The 24,189-nt window shown below is 36.8% G+C and overlaps 1 protein-coding gene across 13 annotated transcripts in view; it reads left to right on the forward strand.

Moving 5' to 3' along the window:
• KCNJ16 (potassium inwardly rectifying channel subfamily J member 16) overlaps positions 1-24,189 on the forward strand; it is a 173,366-nt gene that overhangs the window by 82,920 nt on the left and 66,257 nt on the right. The window contains exon 8 of one of the 13 annotated variants that reach the window (XR_010581968.2): positions 914-3,076. The exons of the other annotated variants lie outside the window; for them this stretch is intronic. The gene's annotated coding sequence lies outside the window, so the exon portion shown is untranslated. Of the gene's footprint in view, positions 1-913; positions 3,077-24,189 lie in introns of those variants that run through there. 13 annotated transcript variants of the gene reach the window in all.

The raw sequence follows: 24,189 nt of genomic DNA on the forward strand, positions 1-24,189 counted from the left end.
GTTCTGGGATTACAGGCATGAACCACCGCACCCAGCCCATAACTAGGTCTTATAAGCGAGGGATTGAGAGTTGGAAATAAGCAGGCTTGTGTTATGCCCTTTTCATACTCAACCTAGGGAGTAGGGAAGATAGAGAATCCCTAAATGATGTGATCTGAGAATAGAGAGCAATTGGGCGTGGCATTCCCAATTTCCCAACACCACCATCATAAGAGTTGAGCAGCAATAAAAGTAAGGCAGAGAGAATCTGGTGCAGTCCCAGGACATCTGTGGCTGCAGACTGGTCTGGGAGAAGGGTCAAACTTTTCTGCGCTTTTGTAAGGGACGTGGGTGTCAGATGAACACAAATGTGTTGGCCAAAATGAAGGAAACCTGAGCCAAGGGCACATCACATGAGAAATCTGCAGTGGCAGCATTCAGGACCAGACAAGCATGTGGACATCTCAATAACAGAGGGAAAAGAGACAACCACAGCCAAGAGTAAGACTGAATAATAAACACATGGATCATATACCCACAGATGCCAACCAATGACCAGTTGCCTAATCCTTCTCCTCTCTCTCTCCCATCACCCTATTTTACTGAAGAATTCAGTAACTTAGAAATGACTGCAAGGGTGAGGAAGGGGAATTTCCAGATGGATTGCTTTCTTATTGTAAAAGAAAAAAAATTGGGTTGAAAAATAAAGCAACTTCTTTGTATACCCGAATAGAAGCTTACAAGAATTATGTGTGCTTTACTAATAAGGGTGTACTTTATTTAACCAGTCTCTCATTTTTGAAATTGTTTTGCTTCCAATCAGTCATTATAATAAGCAATGCACAGACAAGTATCTTTATTCATTTTCTCAATTGTCAGACTGCAGTTAATTCTTCAACCGGGAGCGACCTGTTTCTTGTTCTTTCTTTTCCAGCAAAACAAGCCTTATGAAGTAGCCAATGAACTTCATCTTGCCAAACCCAGTGGACTCACCACAATCTCTATAGAGGTGACATCAATTCTTTATTGGACATGGAAGCATATTCCCTTCTTCTGAAAGTCTCACTTCTCTTGAGTTTCTCAATATGATTATTTCCTTTATTTACTCTACTTCTCTGAATTGCATTTCCTGGTTTCCTTCTCCATTTTCATTTTTCTCCAAAACCCCCTTGGGTTAACATCCACCGTGGTTCCCTTCTCAGTATTTATGTTTTTTATGTGAGCTCTTAGTCAATATCCCATGTTTAACTATCTCCTAAATATGGTCATTCCTAAATCTTTACTTCCTACCTGAAATTTTCACCAATTTTCTCATTAGTGGTATCTTATGGATATTAATTCATCCATCCATCTATCCATACACCCATTTATTTATTTAATATTTTTTGCATACCAACAGAATGCTTGCCACTATTCTAGGCACTTGTCATACAACAATAACAGACAATAATATCTGTACTCGGAGATTTTATACTCTAGTTTGGCACAATAGCCAATAAACAAACAGTAGGGGGAAATAATATTTTTCAGTCAACAACTCTAAAAACAGCTATCTTTCTCTTTTATACCTGTGATTTCTCGCTTAACAGCAATAGCCATAAGTGGTATGATTATCTGTCAATCAGCTTTTTCATGCTAGCGTGATCAGAATCAACCTCAATTCCTCTTTCCACTTTTACAAGTATTCAAAGGCAGTATTGTCTGGTGGTTAAGAGTCTGAGCTATCCCATTCCACAGACCTTTGTTCAACTTTTGTCACCGCAAGTTATGTGATTTTCATCTAGTTAATCTCTTTAAGCCTGTTATGGTGTCAAAAAAATTCTACCTGACAGGATTGTATGAGTGTAAATGAGATAATATATGATTATTATCCTGTCTCATATTTAGTACTCAATGAATGGTAGATATTATTCTTTTATTTTCATCATTTATCCAATTGACCCATGTGTCTCACAGATTCTATTTTCTAAATCGGCACTGTCCAAAATGGCAGTCACTAACATGTGGTCATTGAGCATTTGAAATGTGGCTAGCCAAAACTGAGATGTGCTCTAAGTTTAAAGTATACACTGGATTTTGAAAACTTAGTACCTAAAAAGGATGTACAATATCTCACTGATGATTTTTTTATCAATTACATGTTACAAGGACAGTATTTTTTATCTATTAGGTTAAATAAAATGCATTATTAAAATTAATTGCATATACTTGGTTTTACTTTCTCAATGTGGTTAACAGCAAATTAAAACTTACATATGTGGCTTTCGTTAGAATTCTATTGGCCACTGCTGTTCTAAATATTTCATATAATTGCTTTTCTGCTCATCACATTAATAAGCTTTATCATCTCTCTTCTCTATTATTGCCATGACATCCTACCAGCCTCTGCCCCCAATTCTCCTCTGAACTTTTAATCCATCCTCTCCAGTGTTGCCTGATTGATACTTCTAAAATGTTAGAAAAAAACGTAATCGGCTTTCCACTGCCTGGAGGATAAATCCAGTCTCCTTATCTCAGCACATAGAGCTCTTTGCAATCCTACATTTCATATACCTCCAGGCTTTCTTTGAAGTCTCTCACAGTTCCCACGGAATCTGGCTACTCGAGCCATTTCCTGCCTTCTGCTTTTTCACATGGTTTCTTTCTACCTGAAAGGACCTCTCTTACCCTGACTACCCAAAGAATTCTTCTTTTGTCCTGGAGAACCACCTTAAGTTACCTGTGAACTTTTCCCCACCTCTCCTCTTAGCTTTTGGTTATACAGCCAAGTTTTCACTTATTGTCCTCCTTTTCCTGTTGTTACTTGTTATCTCTCTCTGGACTTTGAATTTCCTAACAAATAAGGTTGTAATTTCTTACTTTCTGGATTCGCCATACGTATTACGAATACAGAGTATTTACAATTTGTAAATTACAGAGTATTACAAATACTCTGTATTTGTAACACATTAAGTACACAAAAAACATTTAAAGGAAGAATAGACCGTAGGCTTATTTAAAAAAAATAAATAAACAAATAAACAAACTAGAAGTTAAACATTCAGTATTGTTCATATCCAATCCCCTAAACAAATAAAATGTAATATCTATTCCCAAATATGATGGCTGTATTTCGTATTATTACAGAAATAGTTGAATTCAGAGCCAATTTTGATTTCTCATTTCCTAGTTCAGTTATTAGAAAGCAATTGTGAATCATATAGGCACCTCCTGAAAGAGGCAATTCTTTAATAGAAATTCCAGTTTGTCTTCTTTACTCTTTGGTACAATACTATTTTCTCCAATGTTTAAAAAGTAATTAGTAATTAATTATTGTTCTTGAAGGTTTTGCTGTTGTTTCTACTATGCAACTACTATGACAACTACATTAGCAATTCTGTTAAGGCCCTGGTACATAGTATTTGAACATTTGCAAGCCACAGAGCCAGGCGTGGTGGCAAGTGCCTCTAATCCCAGCTAATTGAGAGGCTAAGGAGTTGGGAGGATTGCATGAGCCCAAGAATTCAAGACCAGCCTGGGCAACATAGCAAGATCCTGTCTCATATTTAAAAAGTTAAAAAAAAAAAAAAAAAAGGAAGTTTGCAAGTCTTTTTATCTTCAAAGTATTGTCTGCATAGAATTGTCTCCTATCTGACAGAAAGCTGGCCTGGGAATTACCCCTTCCCTTCCCACTGGGTGAACGTTGAAACTACTATCAGGTGCTAATGATTTCTGAACCAGACAAAAACAACTTAGAGAAGTGAACACAGATCTCTGTCCTGTCAGCTCCTTCCTGCTGATTTATTAGCTGGAAGGCATTGTTTGTTTTAAAAGGTGGAGCGACTAGGGACGGTCTACCGTCATCTTTGTAATTTCTCAAGATCCCAAAAACAAGCATAGTGGTACAGGGACCCAATTTTCCAGGCAATGGTTACCCAATAGGTCAGTCAGCTAATTTCAGAATTTGATGCACCATGAAAAAGGATGGTCATTGGATCAGGAAGTCAGCTGGGCAAAAAAGTTGTCCTTAATAAAATAAATGACATCATTTTGGCAGTAGCTTTGCTGGCCTCTGGATATTTAAATTTCATAAGTTATCACAGATGAATGTTTGTGCAGTACTGGTTGTGTAGAGGCGAAAAGATATGATACACATTGTCAGAATTATTAGTACTAAGAAAAAAATTACCAGAAAAGATATTTGAGCTTAAGTAAGTTTACAATCATAATATAAACCCACTACCTTGTAAAATTGGCTATTGTGAAATACCAATGTTTTTGTACCACACCTTTATTATTATTGGCATCATTATCACAAAGTAATCATTGTGTTAATAGATCAGAATAAATAGGTTTCTATTGAATTTAAGGTTACAGGTTTCACATTTAACCCTCGCCATTAAACTTTTTTTAAAAAATAAAAACAATATAACTGGCTGGCGACAACAGGGATCGGCAACATTTTACTGTAGAGGTCCAGATAATAAATAACTTAGTCTTTGCAAGCTATACAATCTCTGCAGCAACTAGTCAACTCTCGCCTTGAATCATGAAAGCAACCGTAGACCATATATAAATGAAAGAACAGGGCTGTGTTTGCATAAAACTTTATTCACAAAAGCAGGTAAAAATAGACAAATATTCAGTGGTCTGGACTTTGGCCCACAGACCATAGTTTGCCAACCTCTTGGCTATAGTATAAGTGTCATGTACTCAGCCATTTTCTTATTGCTGGGAATTTAGATGATTCCTCACATTTCTCTATTCTAATAAAAAAATTTCAACAAACATCTCTATGGTTAAAACTTTGTCTGCATTTCCAAAATTATCCTTAGAATAGTTTCCTAGAAGTGGAATTTCTAGGTCAAAAGCTACAAATATTTTTAAGCCTTTTTCTTCTTTTGCCACTTGGGCATGTAAATTGGTGTGTCATTTCTGGAAAGCAGTTTAGCAATGCCTAAGTAATCCCTCCCTAAGATCTTGCTAGTTCTAAGTACAATCATGTGTAAAGGAAAACAAACAAACAAAAAGACTGCATGAATTTTATGTTTTTTTAAAAAAAGATATCTCAATGTATTAGCTTTCTGTGCACATGGCAGGTTACAAAAATTCAACATTTTTACATTTATTTTCCTTTCATATTTCTATTTTAATATTTTCATTTCTATCTTGGCCCATTTGTCTATTTGTTTTTTCTCTTATCATTTTGTCTTTTCCTCTCCAATTTTATTTCCACCATACATATTTTAGATGGTAAAAATTTAAAAGCACAATTTCTAGAATCAGATGGTCCAGGTTCATACCGTAATCCTTCCAGTTCCTGGCCATGTAACTTTTCGCAAGTTACTAAAACTCCCTGTGCCTCAACTTCCACATTGCTAAAATGGAGTCACTAAGAGTATCGACATCACGTTCTTGCTTTGAGAACCCAATGAGAACAGCATGTGAAGAAATCACTGTACAAATTACCTAGCACACAGAAAATGTTCAATAAATGCTACGTATGATGATGATAGTGAAGGCACATTTCCATCCTTGCTTAAATGGTCACTACCTATCTGGTGATCAAATACACTTTTACCTCTATTTTATTTGAACTTCATTATGGTTTAATTTGAAAAATTTCTTTGGATGTTATTTTGGTGTATAGTACGGAGACAGTGTCTAACTGATTTATTGTCTAAATAGCTAGGCAATTACTGGATGGACATAGTAGCTCATGCCTATAATCCTAGCACTTTGGGAGGCCAAGGCAAGTGTTCAAGACCAGCTTGGGCAACATGGCGAAACCCTGGCTCTACTAAAAATACAAAAAATTAGCTGGACATGGTCGTATGTGCTTGTAATCCCAGCTACTCCAGAGGCTGAGGCGCTAGAACTGCTTGAACAATCTGGGAGGTAGAGGTTGCAGTGAGTCAAGATCACACCACTGCACTCTGGTCTGGGCAACAAAGGGAGACTCTTGTCTCAAAAAAAACCCCAATAATAATAATTAATAGCTAGGCAACTACTGCAATAATTGTTATTGAATATACATTCCTTTCTCAGTGTGTGGTGTGCTCTTTATCAAATATTTTGCTATTCCACTTTTTAGAATTTGCTTCAGGGAAACCTAGTGTTTTAGAGGTATCTGCTGGTATAATCTGGCTTCTTCATCATTGACTTAATTGTTACGAGTTTATAATATTTTAGCACCCAATAATTCAACTCACTTGCATGACTCTAATTCCCCATTTTTTTCTTAGACATCCTAATAGATCTATTCTCTTATTTGAATTTTACAGTCATGTTGTCACTTTCTCATACTTAAATTTGGTTACTTAATTTTGGATTACTGTTACTTAAACTTGGATCAGAAGTGAATGACACTTACGGAATAACCTGAGAGTTGACGTGTGTTATAATGAGCGTTCTTCACATATGGGACATAATGTGTATCTGCATTTTTCTGACTCATTTTTCCATTTTTCAATAAATTTTTGTGGTTTTCTACATCACTGAAAGAACTAGTAACACATAGAGGTGCTCAATGTTAATGCTGGATGGATAACACAACATTGCTGGAGGGATTAAAGGCAAATTACCTCTTAGCCTTTGAAGGTTCTTCTAAGTAGAGGGATCTGGTGCTTAATTCACATTTTAATGCATTTAATAGCTCTAAAAATATTTTATCTGGACCTCCTATTTGCCAGACACTCTAATAGGTTCTATGAAGGATTTAGACAAAGACTCAGCCATAGGTCTTATCATCGAGGTTCTTCCAGTCTGTGAGGAGACACAAACATGTATAAATGTAATTATATTACAATATTGCAGGTGTAAAATAAAAGTATGATAAGAGCAAAGAGTTGGCATATGATTAATAACTATGATATCTGGCCAAGACTTCGAGATGAGTTGCTGATGAAACCTGTGTGAGGCACAAAAAAGATGGATAAGAGTTTTATAGGATTGTAAAATAGCAATGTGCGTTATGTGTTCGAACGTTAAGGGGTATCGAGATGTGAAAGACATCGTCTGTGATTATTTCTGAATCTTGGACTCCGTAAAATCCACATTGTCAACTTGTAAGTCAACTTGAAGCTCAGAGGCTGCCTGTGTTGGCAAACAGGGTGTGAATCTCCAGGGCAAGAGAAAGATTAAGTAATGGATGCTTTGATGTTGTTTCCTTGAATACATCTATCTCATGTGTGTTTCTCCCCAAATATTTGGTGATCATGTGGTTTGGCTGAAGGAGAGAACATTTGTTGAACATTGTGTCAGCATAATATCAGCTTTAGAATTTCACAGATATCTAGGTGTCCTACGAGACCAACTGGACTGGACATCAGACCAAGATTCTGATAAAAGGGGATAAGAGAGATTAACCAGAGTAGGAAAAGTGCTTTTCTGAGCCAGAGATAACGAGAAACTTAAAGAAAGGGCTGAAGCAAGAAAGTTTAAGCCTGTGAGTAGGTAAGTAAAAAACTTAAAAGTTTTTGGTATAATACCAAACAAGATTTCCTTTTATATCTATTGTATTAAATTAATGCTATCAGCTTTGGTCTAGATGCTTCTGTCTGAAGTATAGTGCCTGTATTATTGTCTTTGGAATAAATAATACGGTTTGTTCCTGAGTATTCATTTTTGTAATTAATTGCTTCAGGTTAAGCTATATCACAATTAAAGATCATTGTGAACCAAGTTCTACATTTAAAACATGAGGAAACTGAGGCTCATAGAGAAGAAATGACACTTGAAAGTCTCTCTGACAACCTATGCATTTAACATTCATATGTAACACTAACATTTTACACTTTTGCTGTTTTCCTTTGAGTGAAGAAGCCATCATGAATGATTGGTTTTTGTTTTTGTTTTTTTTGAATAGTCTTTAGTTTTTAGAACCATTTTAGGTTTGTAGCAAAATGAAGTGGGAGGTACACAGATTTCCTGCATATCTCCTGCCCTCAAACATTCATAGCATCTCGTGTTATCAAACATCCCCACCAAAGGGGTACCTTTGCTGTAACTGATGAACCTACACTGACATATCACTATCAAAGTCCACAGTTTTACATTAGCATTCACGCTTAGTGTTATACATTCTATGGGTTTGGACAAATTTATAATGGAATCTATCCATCATAATAGTATCATATAGAGTTGTTTCACTGCCTTAAAAATACCCTGTGCTTTGCCTGTTCATACTTCCCTTCCCCTACCTCCTGGAAAACACTGATCTTTTTTCTGTTTTCCAAAATCTCATATAGTTGTAGTCATGCAGTACATAGAATTTTCAGATGGGTTTCTTTTACTTAGTAATATGCATTTAAGTTTCCTCTACCTCTTAGTATGATTTGAAAGCCCATTTCTTTCTAGTGCTTAATAATATTTTATTGTCTACATGTACCACAGTTTCTTTATCCATTCACCTACTAAAGGACATCTTGGTTGCTTTGAATTTTTAGAAATTATCAATAAAGCTACTATAAACATTTGAGTACAGATTTTTGTGTGACGTAAGTTTTCATCCCCTTTGGGTAAATAGCGAGGGACTCAATTGCAGGATTATACGGTAAGAGTATGTTTAGTTTTACAAGAGACCACCAATCTGTCTTCCAAAGTGGCTGTACCATTTTGTGTTGGCACCAGCAATAAATCAGAGTTCCTGTTGCTCCACATTTTCCCCAGCATTTAATGTCAGTATTCTGGATTTTGATCATTCTAATAAGTATAGAGTGGCATCAAGTTTTTTAAATTTGCATTTCTCTAATGACATACGATATGGAGTGTTTTTTCATATGCTTATGAAAAAGCATATGATAGGTGGCTGTTTGATAAGGTGGCTGTTAAGTCTTTGGCTTTTTTTTCAATCAGATTGTTTGTTTTCTTATTGTTGAGATTTAAGAGTTCTTTGTATATATTGAATAATAGTCCTTTATCAGATATGTCTTTGGCAAAAATTTTCTCCCGGTATAGGAGTTAACTAGTTAACTAGTTTCTCCTGATGAGAGATCTTCTTACGAAGACAAGAATGCTCTCCAGTGATGTCAAAATGCCTCCTTTCCCCTTCCCATGCCAGAAGCATGAGGGGATTTTTAATTTTTAAAATTTTTTTGCCAATATTTACCGTGAGAACTTGGTGTAACTCCTGGAGGCAAAACTCAAAAGTGTGTCTCTCCTCCCCTCAACCACCCACTCCAGGACTGGATCTCCCTAGAGTTTTATCTTTCGGACTTGTTTACACTGACCTCCAGAAATTCATCAATTGCAGTTCAGGTTTTCCTACTCAAAACTGATTCCCTTGGAGGTTTCTGTTCTACTAAGCTGTGATTTTTTTTTTTTTTTTTTTTTTTTTAATTCACCTCTTGACTTATCCAATTTTGAAGGCAGCGGTTTGCCCTGCGCCCTCGCTTCTCTGATCGATCTAAGAGTTGTTGATTCTTCAGTTTCTTCATCCTTTTGTAATCAAGGGTTCACCTTGCCTACTGCCTGGACAGGGCAGGCGTATCAGGACAGTGGAACTGCAATAGAGGAAGAGTAATTCAAGCAGAGTCGGCTATGCAGGAGATCGGAGTTTTATTATTACTCAAATCAGTCTCCCCGATCAGAGTTTTTAAGGATAGTTTGTTGGGAGTACTGGTTGGTTGTGTTGAAGGTAAACTCATAGGAGGTCGAAGTGAGTTCTTGCTGGCTTACATTCCTGGGTGGGATTGCAGAACTGGCTGAGCTGTATTATCAGTCCGGGTGGTGTCATCTGGGTGGTGTCATATGCTACATCAGAATGCAGGGTCTGTAAATAGCTCAAACACTGATCTTAGACTTTACTATAGTGATGTTATTCCCAGGAGCGATTTTGGGGAGGTTCAGACTCTTGCAGTCAGAGGCTGCATGGCCCCTAAACCGTCATTTCTAATCTTGTAGCTAATTTGTTGGTCCTACAAAGGCAGACTGGTCCCCAGACAAGAAGGGGCTTTTCAGGAAAGGACTGTTATCCGTTTTATTTCAGAGTTTAAACTACAAATTCCTTCCCAAGGCTAGTTCGGCCTACACCCCGGAATGAACAAAGACAGTTTCAAGGTTAGAAGGAAGATGGGGTCAGTTAGGTCTGATCTGTTTCACTGACATAATTTCCTCACTTAAGATTTTTTGCAAAAGCAGTTTCACTTTGACATGTGGCAGCAACTTCCAAGCTTCTAACATGTTTCATAGGGCTGATTTTAGGTTTTTAAACTACAAGTTTTATTATATTTTAAAATGAGAGGTACATCTAAACGACAGGATTATTTTATATAGTATATATCTGATTATATCTTTAAATTATTAGACTTTGGAGTTTATTCCCTGAATCTAATATTTTTCATGTTATTATTTGATAGAGAAACGAATTAATCGTATTATTAGAGCTAAGTCTCTGTCTGCAAGTAGGAAGATTAGATCATTTTAAACAGTTAATCCTTAAAGAGCTAGAGACCCAGGAAGGAAAATGTATTTGAAAAATAAGAGCTTCTATGTCATTTGTTAAATCAACAGAAACATGACCTGAAGTTCCACCTAAAAACCTTAAAGCAAGTCCCAATTATTCTTAATTTACAAGCTAAATTTAATTGAATTAAAAGCTCAAATTTTATTTCATCAAGAGACTCTTCCCATAATTTTTGGTAAGCTTCTAATCAGTATCAACCCTTAGCGTTTACCATGAATGCTGAAGGCTCACCGTGTTACATTTATCTCTTCTATTACAGATGAACTTTACAGGAGAGATTTTAAAACATGACTGTATTAGCATTTAAGTAGTCAGAGAATAATACACCAACCCAAGTAAGAGAGGTCTATGAAACTGTTTTGTTTGTTTCTGTTGGTGGTGGTGGTGGTAAATTTAACATTACTAGCCACCAATTGATGGAGCCTGTGATTCTTCCAATGCTTCTCAGATAATAATATCTTTTGTCTTAATATATTTTCATCTTAATATTGCAGAAGATCTGGTGATGTTGTTGTGCTGGTAAGAAACAGAGCTCAGGTAGCCCACCTCTCTTAAACCTCTAAAAGTGTTTCTTACTTTTAAAAATATTTCTGGAGTTAAAAGTCCTGAGATGTATGGCTCTCTCTCAGTCTGAGAGACTCACTTACCTGAGCAAATACTTGAAATTTTTTCTTAAATGCAGAGCCTCAGTAGGAAGATAATGCATCAGTCAGGTGTTGCCTTTACTCTGACGGAGGCTTCAGCTGTTAGGAAATTTACCATTCTAACTTCTCACTATTGGAATTGCTGGGTCATGCACAGAAGCAAAACCCTTTAGATTGCTTTCATACTCTGTTGGCAGTACTGTAGCCCTGACTTATGATTCAGCTGTTACATTTTCTTTTGCAACTGGAGAAAATTGAAAAATGCAACTTCATAATATCCCTCCACTCAATGTTGTCAATGACACTTACCAACTGTCAGTTACTACTTAAGACTTAAAGGTGCAAAGGCAATTTCATTTTGGGGCTTTGCTACTCTTTTTCAGCTGACTCTCTAAAGGCCTCTTTCTTCTCCAGATGCAGGTGTCTTGTTGCTGAATATCACACTTCTAGTGGGGGTGGATCTTTGAAACTGGGTCTGTGGACTTTTCTCTCTTACCATGAGCCCTCTGACCTCTGCAGCATTTTTCCTTCCTTGGAATTCTTGCACAAACAGGAGTGATTGATTTCTGAAATTCAGACTATCCAGTTTGATCGTTTCAATCCTACCACAAAATCATGGCTGCAATAGGAAACTTTATTTAAGATATATCAGCCAGAATTCTAAAGAAAAGTTGGTCTTCATTTAATTCTTTTAAAGTCTTGGAAGGTATCTAATTGCAAGAACCAACCATTGAGATCTCATTTTATTTTTCTGAGTCCTGAGAGCAACATAGCAGGCCTTCAAAACATATTAATCTTGAATAGAATCAATAAATAATAAATGTCATTTTTAATAGACTGGAAAAATGTGGATTCTCTTGCAGTGATGTAACCATACCGAAGTATGACGTTGTGTTTTTGTGTGATGAGAGTAATTGAAGAGCAGAGGGCAGGCTGCAAAATGCAGTCAAAAAGCAGGCTTGCCTTCAGCAAATGAGAAGCTTATAGCTTTGCCTTCATGGCATAGTAAAAAGATTAGACAAAATCAGACTGAGGAAGAAATTTCTATCTCGCAGTGCCTGCCCACTTTCTGAGAAAGGATATAGGATATAGTAATCTCTTGGTATCTATGGAAGATTGGTTCTGGGGCCCTTGGTGACTTTAAAATTTCAGGATCCAAGTCACTCATAAAATGGCATATTACTTCTGTATAGCCTACCCACATCCTCCCACGTTTTTTTTTTTTTTTAATCATCTCTGGATTACTTACAATGGAAATGCTATATAAATAGATGTTATACTGTGTTGTTTTTTATTTGTATTATTTTGTTGTATTTTTGTTTTTATTTTATTTTGTTTTAATATTTTTGCTCTGAGGTTAGTTGAATCTATGCATGCACAACCCATGGATACACAGGGCCAGCTGTAGTTGCGAGATAACATATGCCCAATTTTGTCTTAAGAACAGGCATTAATTCACAGGAAGGACAACCAAAGGTCCTTTCTTCGTTTGTTTTTGTATGTATTTAAGAAGTACATATTGAGCACCTGTTTCCTCTCAGTTACCATGAAGGCTTAGAGAGACAGGAGGGTGGGTGGTAGATACCAAGATGATAAAGACGGGACCTTGAGGAGTTCATAGTATGATGGGGGAAGAGAGATATGCAAAGAAATCATCAGAATTTGTAGTTACAAATGTGATACTTGAGCCTGAACAATGTGCTCTGGAAGCACATTTTGCCTGGGAAGGAGCAGGAGTGAGTTTGTGAAAGATGCACGGGTCTCTAGTAAGTGACTGGTTCAGTATATTTAATGATTCTAGGCTTTAGACCCTTTCAATTAGGCAAACAAACTAATCCATATGTAAGAGATACACAATACAAATTTTGCCCAAATATTTTCATACTACAGATGTGTTCTAGCCCCTATGACAAACCTTTCATTTTAACTGAGACTGGGGCAGGGTGGAGCAGCTGAGCCTTATAAATGTAAAACTGGGGAACAGTAGGTGGTGTGAGACTATAGACCTCGAATCTTCATGAGTTCTGGTCTCAGGTAGATTAAATTAATTCAGTGATGTAGAAGTAAGAAGAAATAAAGTCTGACTTCTGGAAATGACTCAACAGTTTAACAACAAACTTTCACTCAAATCTGTAAGTATCTATTCTTATTATAAATGATTCTTGTAAGGTTTAAGGTGTGGAGATTCCCACCTCACTGGCCGCCGTTGTGTGTATGTATTTTGAAATTCTATCTAGACCTCAGCCAGACTTTTAGGAAATTTACAAGGGGTCACTGGGACAGGAGAAGACAAAGACAAGAAAGAAAAAGAGAAAGAGGACAGTTTTTCTAGGATAGAGCAGATTTTGTTCTCTTGGTCCTCCAGGCTTTTTCTCCCTCCTGATGATTTGTAAAAACCCACTTTCCTGAAATGCATGGACCAAAGTACTGCAAGAAAGTAGAGGACAAAATTGAAACGAATTTGGAGTGAAACTGGATTACACTGGATTATGCCTACTAGATGTGACAAAATTGTAACTCTAATTCTGAATTCTAGTTATCTGACTCTCTAACATTCCACACTGATGATCCTGAATAGTAGAAAATATATAGACAGAATTAAAAAAAAAATTTGAAGTGGACTTATGTGTGTTAACGGGTTAATACATGAGAATCCTTTGTGTTTTCAAAGCAAACTTGCATGAGTTTCAAAATATTGTAACTAGTAGCTAATGTTAAAAATATTATCACATCTTTTAACTCAGTTACTTTCACTTGAAATGTAAATGTTAATGTATTTCTAACTTTCAAGCTGATAAGTAACTTTTTTCTTTCCTTCTTTCCCTTCTTTCCTTCCTTCCTTCCTTCTTTCCTTCCTTCCTTCCTTCCTTCCTTCCTTCTTCCTTCCTTCGTTCCTCCCTTCCTCCCTTCTTTCTTTTCTTCTTTTCCTTCTTCCTTTAAAAAAAGTAAGGTAATAGCTGGGCATGGTGGCTCATCCCTGTAATCCCAGCACTTTGGAAGGCTGAGATGGGTGGATCACCTGAGATCAAGAGTTCAAGACCAGCCCAGCCAACATGGTGAAACCCCATCTTTACTAAAAAATACAAAATTAGCCAGACCTGGTGGCACATGCCTGTAATCCTAGCTACTCAGGAGGCTGAGGCTGGAGAATCACTTGAACCCAGGAGGCGGAGGCTGAAGTGAGCTGAGATTGCGCCATTGCACTCCAGCCTGGGCAACAAGAGCAAAACTCTGTCTTGAAAAAAAAATAAACTAAAATTTTTAAAAATAAATAAAAATGGTAGAATATTGAGGTTGCTAAGCCTTTAAGGTTTTTCAAAATGGTGACAGTTATTTTTGTTTCATGCTTCAGAAAGATGCCCCATTACCATGAAATCAGGTTTTCTATGGCAGTTTGCCTATATTCCCTCAGGTGTTTTTTTAATAAAAGCAATCCATCAAAGGGATAATTAAATGTGGTTTATTTGGAAATGAGCTCACAAATCAGAAACATATTTGCCTGGACCATATATCCTGATCTATTTTTTCCTCATGAAATTTGGTCATTTTACCCATGAGTACAATAACATAGCCGGGCACGGTGGTTCACGCCTGTAATCCCAGCACTTTGGGAGGCCGAGGCAGGCGGATCACGAGGTCAGGAGATCGAGACCATCCTGGCTAACATGGTGAAACCCCGTCTCTACCGAAAATACGAAAAATTAGCCGGGCATGGCGGGCGCCTGTAGTCCCAGCTACTTGGGAGGCTGAGGCAGGAGAATGGCAAGAACCCAGGAGGCGGAGCTTGCAGTGAGCCAAGATTGTGCCATTGCACTCCAGCCTGGGTGACAGAGCAAGACTCCGTCTCAATAAATAAATAAATCAATATAATAACATTTAGTAACATAGCTTGGGTAATTGAATGCTAAAGTAAACAGTCTCGTGAGATTTAAAATTTATAATTGACATTGTTTGACCGGAAGTAACCCTCTGGGGAAGTCACCATACAGGATTGTTGTCATTAAAATATAGTTAAGGAACAAATGAAGCTGGGCAACTTTTCCTGCAGATTTTGAAGTGAGAATGAACATCCCTTTCCAACCTCATAATTCTTTGTCTTTACTGAGATCTTCTCAAGTTCTTAAATTTCAACCTGTTCTTTATAGTGTCACATGAAAGTGCCATTAGGGTAATCCCATAGAACCAGTTCTTGACTTTCTTTTTTTACAATGATACTGTGGTTTGGGTGTTGAGAACATCCAGGCACTTCCAAATCAGTATCAGTTTCAAGGGCTCAAAATCGTTCCAGGAAATGAATCAAGTGCCCTGTGTGACCTCCAGTAAGCGTGCTTATTTCAAGAGAGATTGGTGTTTTCTCGCGACTAACCCTGCAGATGACTTCGGTGACAACATAAGCCCTGTTCCAACACTCAGAGGAAAAGAAAGGTTTTCAAGAAATGGCGAGAGTTGAACGAAGAAAAATGACTAACACAACGCGTTGGCCCACTCATGGTGAAGATGAGACTTAAAGGAAGTTTGGCTCCTGCTGCTTCCTACTTCCTTTCAAAATAATTGCAACATCTAGGAAAATTAACATTCAGTCAATTCCTGGGCTCTGCCAATGTGCATTTTCCTCTTTACAGAACACCTAAAAAAATAATTTTAAGTCCAGAGTACATTTCTTGCTTAGATTAAAGACACCGACCAGGTCATTTCTAGTCTGCCCCAGGTACTATATGCAAAAGGATGGGAGTGGGAGGGAGAACGCTGATGAAGAGAACCTGGCACCCTTACTAGCTGTGTGCCTTTGAGGTTAACTTTTTTGGGCTAATATTTGTATTTGTAAAATGGGAGTGATGATTTTGTATTTACTTGCAAGGAGGGTTAGAAGGATTAAGCAAGATAACACACACAAGGCACGTAGCAGACTGCCTGACACTTAGCAAATGCTACATAGGAGATAGCTGCTATTCATAGCTCGACATGATAATTTCCTTGTGGAATTTTCTCCCACTGACTCCCCTTTTTTACTCAAACAACTTGCACTTATATTTAGGAGTTTCAGCTGGCTTTTCTCACCACGAGGCTCTTCTCATTTCTTACCCCTTCTGTCCCAAGGATCTATACACATGTCACCTGTCACAAGCTTAGAACTGAGGAGACATGAGTACTTTGGGCTGATTACACTGTTTTTTGCTCTCCTCCAAATACTGATATCTGAGGTGGACCAAATGAGTGGGCTTCAGACCAGGCTATCAAATCGAATACACAGTACAATTCAAAGTTTCTGCCTCTGGAATCCCTATAGCTCATTTATCTGTAGCTCTTTTTCTTTCTTTCTTTCTTTCTTTCTTTTTTTTTTTTTTTGATAAATCACTTTAGACAGTATTATAGGCCGGCCATGATGCAGTACTCTAATAGCTTGGTTATGTTGGTAATTACAATCATATGAGACAAAGTCTCTCATGTAGCATATGACAACAGTAACCCAATAAGGGCAGGGCATTGGTAATTTGAGTTCCCATTTTAAAAAGAATCTGATTTAAAAAAAAAAAATTCCCCTTGTCTGCCTAAAACTTTAGAAAGCTCATGAGCAATCTTGGGAGATTTGGGATAGTTACTCAATCAAACTCCAGGTTTTGATAATTTCTAGTATTCAAGAAAAAAAGAAAAGTGACTCTTTAGCCATCTATGGTTTATGAAAGTGAATTGTGTTTCGTATTTCAATTTGTCATTCTGACAAAGCAAAATATATTGCTTTCATAAAGGGAATGGAAACATTTGTCTTCAAAGAATATAGGTAAGACATCAATGAAATCTTGTCTCCCTGTATGAAACATATACCGATTTCCTTTCAATTCTAGAAAGCAAATATCGCATTCACATACTATACTCATTTGGCAGGACAAGCAAAGTTCCCCAGGAAGGACCAGGGGTGGTTGATAGATAGATATTTACGGATTTATACTTTTTAAAAAAATTCCTAAATGTTGTGAAGTTTTAAAAGTTCTCTAAAGTTTTTTTCTTTTTCTTTTTTTTTTTTTTTTTTTTTTTTGCGACGTAGTGTCACTCTTTTTGCCCAGGCTGGAGTGCAATGGTGTGATCTCAGCTCACCTCATCCTCCTCCTCCTGGGTTCAAGCGATTCTCCTGCCTCAGCCTCCTGAGTAGCTGGGATTACAGGCATGCGCCACTACGCCTGGCTAATTTTGTATTTCTAATAGAGACAGGGTTTCTTCATGTTGGTCAGACTGATCTTGAACTCCCGACCTCAGGTGATCCGCCAGTCTCAGCCTCCCAAAGTGCTGGGATTACAGGCGTGAGCCACCGTGCCCAGCCTTATTTTCTTTTTTAAAAATGGCAAAGTAATCTTGTTTGGGAAGTTTATGAACATTGAGAATTTGTTTCCTCTGTTTTTGTGTGTGTCTGTGTGTGTGTGAGAGAGATCCTAGCCCTGACTTTCTCCCCTGTTCCTCATCTATCATCCTGTCCAGATCAATTCATGGATTCTGTCCCTGAATGGGACAGCTTCCCGTTGCTTTCTGTCTGTAGGCCTTCAGATAAAGTATCAAGAGACTGAATCTGTTAGTGGGTCTTTCAAAACTCTGCTTTTATTTTCAAAAGTCGATATTCGTTTGATTCTATAGAGGTGTTGGGATTTTCTCCTTGTTTTCATCTTGGCTCTCTGTTTCTGCTTTGACATAAAAGGGATATTCTTAAGTGGCTATAAAACTAATGCATATTATTAACACAAAACATTTTCAGGGACACAGGAAGTTTTGAAAATGACCTTTGGTACTGGTAATCTTAGCCAATTCCTCAGGAATCAATTTAATCATGGAAGGGATGTTTACAAGAAAATCTGCCGTGTACATACGTGTGTGCGTGTTTTATAGGTTGTTTTCTTTGGTTAGCATTAAAAACATGATGGAAAAGAGGCCAAGCGTGGTGTGGGTGTTCCTGTTGTTTTATATATACATTGGATCCTTGTAAAAGACTTTAGGAAAAGTGAGATTCCTAGACAGAGAAGATTGTAAATCTGCACATGGCTGAAAAACCAGATGAGATATATTGAAAAGCATTTACTTTGGGTGTTTTATGTAAGTGAACTGGTGCCACAGAATTGAGGGAATAAAGCCCACAACACAAGAACCACCACCACAGCAACCAAATCTAACTTTAGATGAGCAAAAAGGAAAGAATGTTTCATGGGTAAGATAAATTTCCTGGAGTGTAACACTGGTGAGCTGATACGCTCTAGAATGGTATAACTGAGATCTGAAACAAATAGCAGAATTAAAAATTGAAGTCTAGGATAAAAGATGGAAGATGCGTTGGAAGGATAACATAATCTAGTCAGTAAGGCACTCCATGTATAAGAATAAAAGAAACTCTTGAACAACTTCTTTGGCTACCGTATATACAGTATTACTGTGGAAAGGTGAAAATATATAAAAGTAGAATTATTTGTATGTCTGCAAAACACCAAACAGGTTTTTGACAATCTCCATGGAGTTTTAAAAAAAAAGTTTCACTCTTCATTTGACTGTTTAGGCATTAAATAGTTATAATCCAAGAATAGAGTCAATTATACTATAAGACTTGTTTTTAAAATGCAAATTACTTCCAATCCACTTGATATAGGAGGGAACAATTTGAACATGTGTCTGCTTGAGCATAGCATAAAATTTGAGCCAACTTTCTAATTTGCCAATGTGAAATTTTGCCTCTGAGAGTAAATGCAATAAAATCTGCACCCAGCTCAATTGATCTATGTAAGAATACACGCAGAAAATCAATCATCTCCCAGCCACCTCAGTTCACAGTGCGGTATAAGCTCACCCATCCTGGTGTTACAAGTTTCCATCAGATTTCAGACAACTTCACGATAACTCAAAAACAGCAAACATTTCTTCCAGTGCCTACTTCCATGAGTAAACTTCAGTTTTTTCAAGGCAAATTGTCGTATTTATTATAGTATCTATGCATTTCTTAACAATGACCATGTGCAAAACTATGCTACCCTTTTCATTAGGTTCTTATTTTTTATTATTTATTATCATATTTTTTTATTTTTAATTTTTTAAGAGGAAGAGTCTCACTGTGTTCCCAAAGCTGGAGTGCAGTGATAAGATCTTAGCTCACTGTAGCCTCAAACTCCTGGGCTCAAGGGATCCTCCCGCTTCATCCTCTTGAGCAGCTGGGACCACAGGCACCATCATGCCCAGCTAAATTTTTTATGTTTTGTAGAGAGGGAGTCTGCCTATGTTGCCCAGGCTGGTCTCAAACTCCTGGCCTCAAGTGATCCTCCCACCTCGGCCTCTCAAAGTGCTGGGATTACAGGCATGAGCCACCATGCTTAGCCAAGGTCCTTATCTTTTTAAAAAATGTACTTCTGGTAACATTGTTGAGTGTTATGCTCCCAATTCTGTTTTGTGGAAAGTCCTGTGATTTTTACTGAAGATGATGCATAGTATGGTAATTTTGGGGACCACTATGTCACGTTATAGTGGAACTAACAGCGTAACTCACTGAGAGCAGTGTGCTGGCAGAAAAGAACACATGGGTGACAAGCACACGAGACACCAAACACTTTAATGTGCCAGGACTCTGAGCCCTGCAAGTGCTATTTTCTATGAAATAGGATCTCTTCTCCACCCTCACTACAGTAGCAAGAAAATCTCAACATGCTGCTTTGTCTTTTTTTTCAAATTTGTCCTCTGGTCATTGTATTCCTAATGCCCCCATGGTTTTTATTTACCTAGGATGAACCTAACCAGTTGGCAGTGCCTCATACTCTGTGATGGATTTTCCGAAGCCCAAATGTACCATTTTCTTGTCTTTTCAAAGAGAGCCACACAGGAAGGAAAACAAGAAATTCAACTTTTAAGCTGGGCTATTCATGGCCTTTGCTAAATCCTGGCAGAATTTCACAGTTTTTCATTACGATTCATCTCACTGATTTCCTAATGGAATGAACTGGCCTTTTCATTAAGGCCATAGGAAAGTGGAGCTGAGTTACCCAAGTCATTAAGTGTTGTTATCTGATGAGTGAAAAATGGATTACTTTTCAATGTGCATTTGGGGAGCTGTGTGTGTGTGTGTGTGTGTGTGTGTGTGTATGTGTGTGTGTGTTTCCACTAGATTCCATTTTGTGAAAATTGGTTCAAGTGGAAGGAGAAGGTTAACCTTACATGTTCTGTTCTGCTGGGATATTATATGGCTTTTGGCTCTTTGGGCAGGCAAAGAAAAATTGGTGGGCTCAGGAATCAGAAACGCAGGGCTAACAGTCCTATTTCTCACTTTCAATAAAGCCTAACATTTTACCTGCTCGAGAACATTCTATTCATTTAAACAACTGGAGTGTTATTTCATTAGTTTCTTAGTTTTTCAGTTAAAGCAGACACGTGCACACATCACACACATATGCATGCACTGTTGTGTGGTTTTTTTTTTATCACCCCTCCCTCCACAGAGATATCAATTTGCATAAGAGGAGAAAACAAATTCATTTAAACCCCATTCTAAATTCAGTATTAGAAATGTAATGATCTGTAACACTGACCTTTTTAAAATACTTTGTGGATAAACCATTGATTTTATTTGTTCTAAATTTACTTTAAAAGACCTGTTTTGTAAATCACTAAAACTCACGTATTTTATTTACCTATTTGGGATAATATTAAACATAATCTTTGAGGGTGCTATTTTTGTCTATTATAGTTTTATTCTATAACATAGATTGAACTGTTTTCATATCCAATTCATTTTCATTAAATTTTTAAATGGTAGTGGTTTAGGCTTGGGATTAGATAATATATAGCCCATTTGATATAACATTAAGGCATCTTTATTAGAAGTAAATAATTTATCACCCAGGTGCTTAGTTTACAGAATACTAAATATTTACATATTTGATAACATGTAAATCAAAAGCGAAATAAAAATATTTTAATTTGCCATCTTGTTATTTTAGCATTATATAAACACATTTGCAAAGATTTTAATGTTTTAAAGTGAATTAAACATACATACACCTAACCTCTTATCTTTCTACCAATCCTTAATATGTATATATCTGAAATAGTAGTGTGTGGGGTGTGTGTGTGTATGTGTGTGTTCATGTGTGTGACAGACAGTATATTATGTTTTTTGAAATGCAGAGATTAGGATAAAGGAAATCATAAATGCAAAATAAATTCTCTAGAATAATTGTATGCAGTCATTTGTCTATACAATTTTGTTAAGTTTGGCTCATTCATTTTTTTTGTCTCATGCACAAATCAGAGCAAATAGTTAAAACATGAAGTATGTTCTTTCCTAAGTTGGATTGTGGTTTACAAGCTATTGAAACAACTGAACATTATAAATATAGCCAGTCAATTTGTTGGGGGCTAAAAAAAAAAGAAGGAAAAAAAGAAAATTGAAGTTCTATTTTATCTCCATGCAGCACAATACAAATCCACAACCAAATTCAGGATTTCTGAGCTTGTAAAATATGAACAGTAACTCTTTTCATTCTAGCCTACCTAGATCTATATTTTAATCAATGTAATATTAGCAACCTGTGTAGATGACAATGAGATGAAGATGTGCAAAAATATACCCAACGGTTCCATTTTGAAGAGTCATAATTAATGAGAACACTTACATTTGGGCAATAGCATATGAAATTATAAGACTATATAAGTGTGACTATATTTTTTTGTTGTCAAATAGACTGTGTCTACATGAATCCAATTCAACCACCTATACTAAATATTCAAATGGCTACATTAATCTTTTTTAAAAAGAAACAATGTATCAGTCTTTTTGCCTTTGTATAAATATAGCATCTTATATAGATTCATTCATTCCTTAAATATATATTTATTGATCACATGTTATGGGGCTGAGCCCTGTGCCAAACTTTGAGTATTCTGTGTGGAAGAAAAATAAGACAAAATTTATGTCCTTATTTATGTAGTTTCATTTTATTGTAATATGCAGGAAAGAAAGAAAACAATTGTACATTTAGAAGAGATAATAGAGGGCATCCAACCGTTTTATTTTGCACAGTAGAAAACTAAGATCCAAAGAAATAGTGTCTTGACAAGGGTCAAACATCTGGTTAGTTCTGTTCGCAGGAGAATTCCATTTTCTGATTTTTCTCTAGTGATGTTGCCCCTATGCTTGGCTGCTTCTACCTAATTGATGCCATTGAAGAATTTCCTTCTGAAGAAGTGAAAAATCTTCAGAATAAGTAACCCCCGCATACTCTGATAAAGAAAATTCAGAGCGCTCTGTGACTCCCTGTTTCTCCTCTTTTGCTTACTTTTGTCAGCTGTTAAATAACATAAGGACATTTTATTCCGTTTCCTTCTGCTTAGCTCTCCCTCTACCAGCTACTTCCAGCACTCATTAACTTATTCCTTCTAACTTACTCCTCACTTTTCCACCCCTCCCCTCTCACCTACTGTCTTCCAGGCAAATGTGTGCCATATATGGGTGAGATACACATTTCAGAAAAAGTCTGCTTCAGTTTTAGAGAGATGTTATTAGTATATGTAACTGAACATGTTACCGTAGACATCATCTTAGATACACTGTTTCATTGGAAATGACATCAAGTTACCTAAATACCTTTCGGTCACATTTTGTGCAAGCCATTAGCTTTAGAAAACTAATCTCATCGTTTAAAAAAATCCTCATTAAAAAATTGAATACATTGTTTTCTTTTTGAAAATGCTGAACTGAATTGCTCCTTGGAAAAACAAATTTGAGTTAATTATTTTTCCTTTATCTTCTGCACCTTCTATGCATTTTGGAGGGCTTGGAGCATAGTAAAATACAGAGTCCTTAAATTAAACAGAAGAAAAAAAGGAAGGAATGAAGGAAGGATGGGAGGGAGAAAAAAAAGGAGGGAGAGAGATGGGAAAGGAATAGAGAAAGGCAGCCAGGCAGACCAAAAGAGACTTATTGTAGGAATCAAAGCTGTAGCTCTTGTTACAACATGAGACATTCTGATTTGTGGTTTGATGGACTAGCTGTGTGAACTTTATCTTTACAAAAGGAAAAAAGTCTGTTTGCATAAGCAAAGGCATCACATTTCAATTATATTCCCTTTGGAGATTCAAAAGTTCTCAATTTCTCCCTCCTCCAAATACAAACATAAACTCAGTCAGGTTTCTCATCAGCAGAGGAGAAGTTGAAGAACACGTGACTCTGGTAGACAAAACAAGAAGATATACAGCTCAATGGAAATGTCTAGATTTTGAAAAATACCTGATGTGGGGGAAAATTAAAAGAGACGGGAATGGAAAATTCCTTTGCTGGCTTCCTGTTCTCCTTCCTGCTAAGGTGGGATTAGTTACCAGCTGTCAAAAGAAATATCACTTTTAATTCTTATTTTAGGGGGAAGAAAAGCATTAGAAAAAGCTATCTTGGAAGGGAGTGAGGCAATAAGAATATTCATTTTTGCAATTCATTCCTGAGGTTTGAAAGAGCACAAGTTGGGAAGAAAAGGATTATGCCTTCTATGAAAAGTTAAGAACGGAGGACGTGATAAAAGCAGATTAATCTCCTTTAAATACCTCCTAATAAAATAGTCAATGTGGTAATGAAACCAGTTATGGGTTTGGGGCTTGAAGTATCCAAGTAATTATTTGAAATCTCTCCTTGGATAGCAAAAGAATTAATAAGAGCAAACTAGCCTTTAAAATGAGGGCATGTTTTGAAATGAAATCAGTTACCTTCGACACAATTCCTATTCCCATGGAAAGCGTTTTTTTTTTTTTTCTTTTTTGAGAAGGATAACTTTTCAATTTATAAGCACTTCTTGCAGAAGAATAGAATTTACCTAATACTTGGGGATGCCCTTCAAATGCTGGGTCACATCTGGTGGATACATGATAGTTTATAAAGCTCTCTCAAGGTATGGTTTCAAGTAATCCCCAAAACGTAGCGTAGATCGTATCAGTCAATGTGGCTGTGATTGGAGAGTACTAAAAAGCCAGTACACATGCTCTAAAAATCTGCTTCACTCAAAGCTCCTGCATGTTGGGAATTCCATGGTTGGAAATGCATTCCTTTGCATTCAGACAAGAGCTCCTTGACTAGGGTTAAAAAGCAAGATTCAAAATTGTAAATCTGACTGAATCTCAACT

The sequence above is a fragment of the Macaca fascicularis genome, chromosome 16 (genome assembly GCF_037993035.2).
Source record: "Macaca fascicularis isolate 582-1 chromosome 16, T2T-MFA8v1.1".
Taxonomy (NCBI): Eukaryota; Metazoa; Chordata; class Mammalia; order Primates; family Cercopithecidae; genus Macaca; species Macaca fascicularis.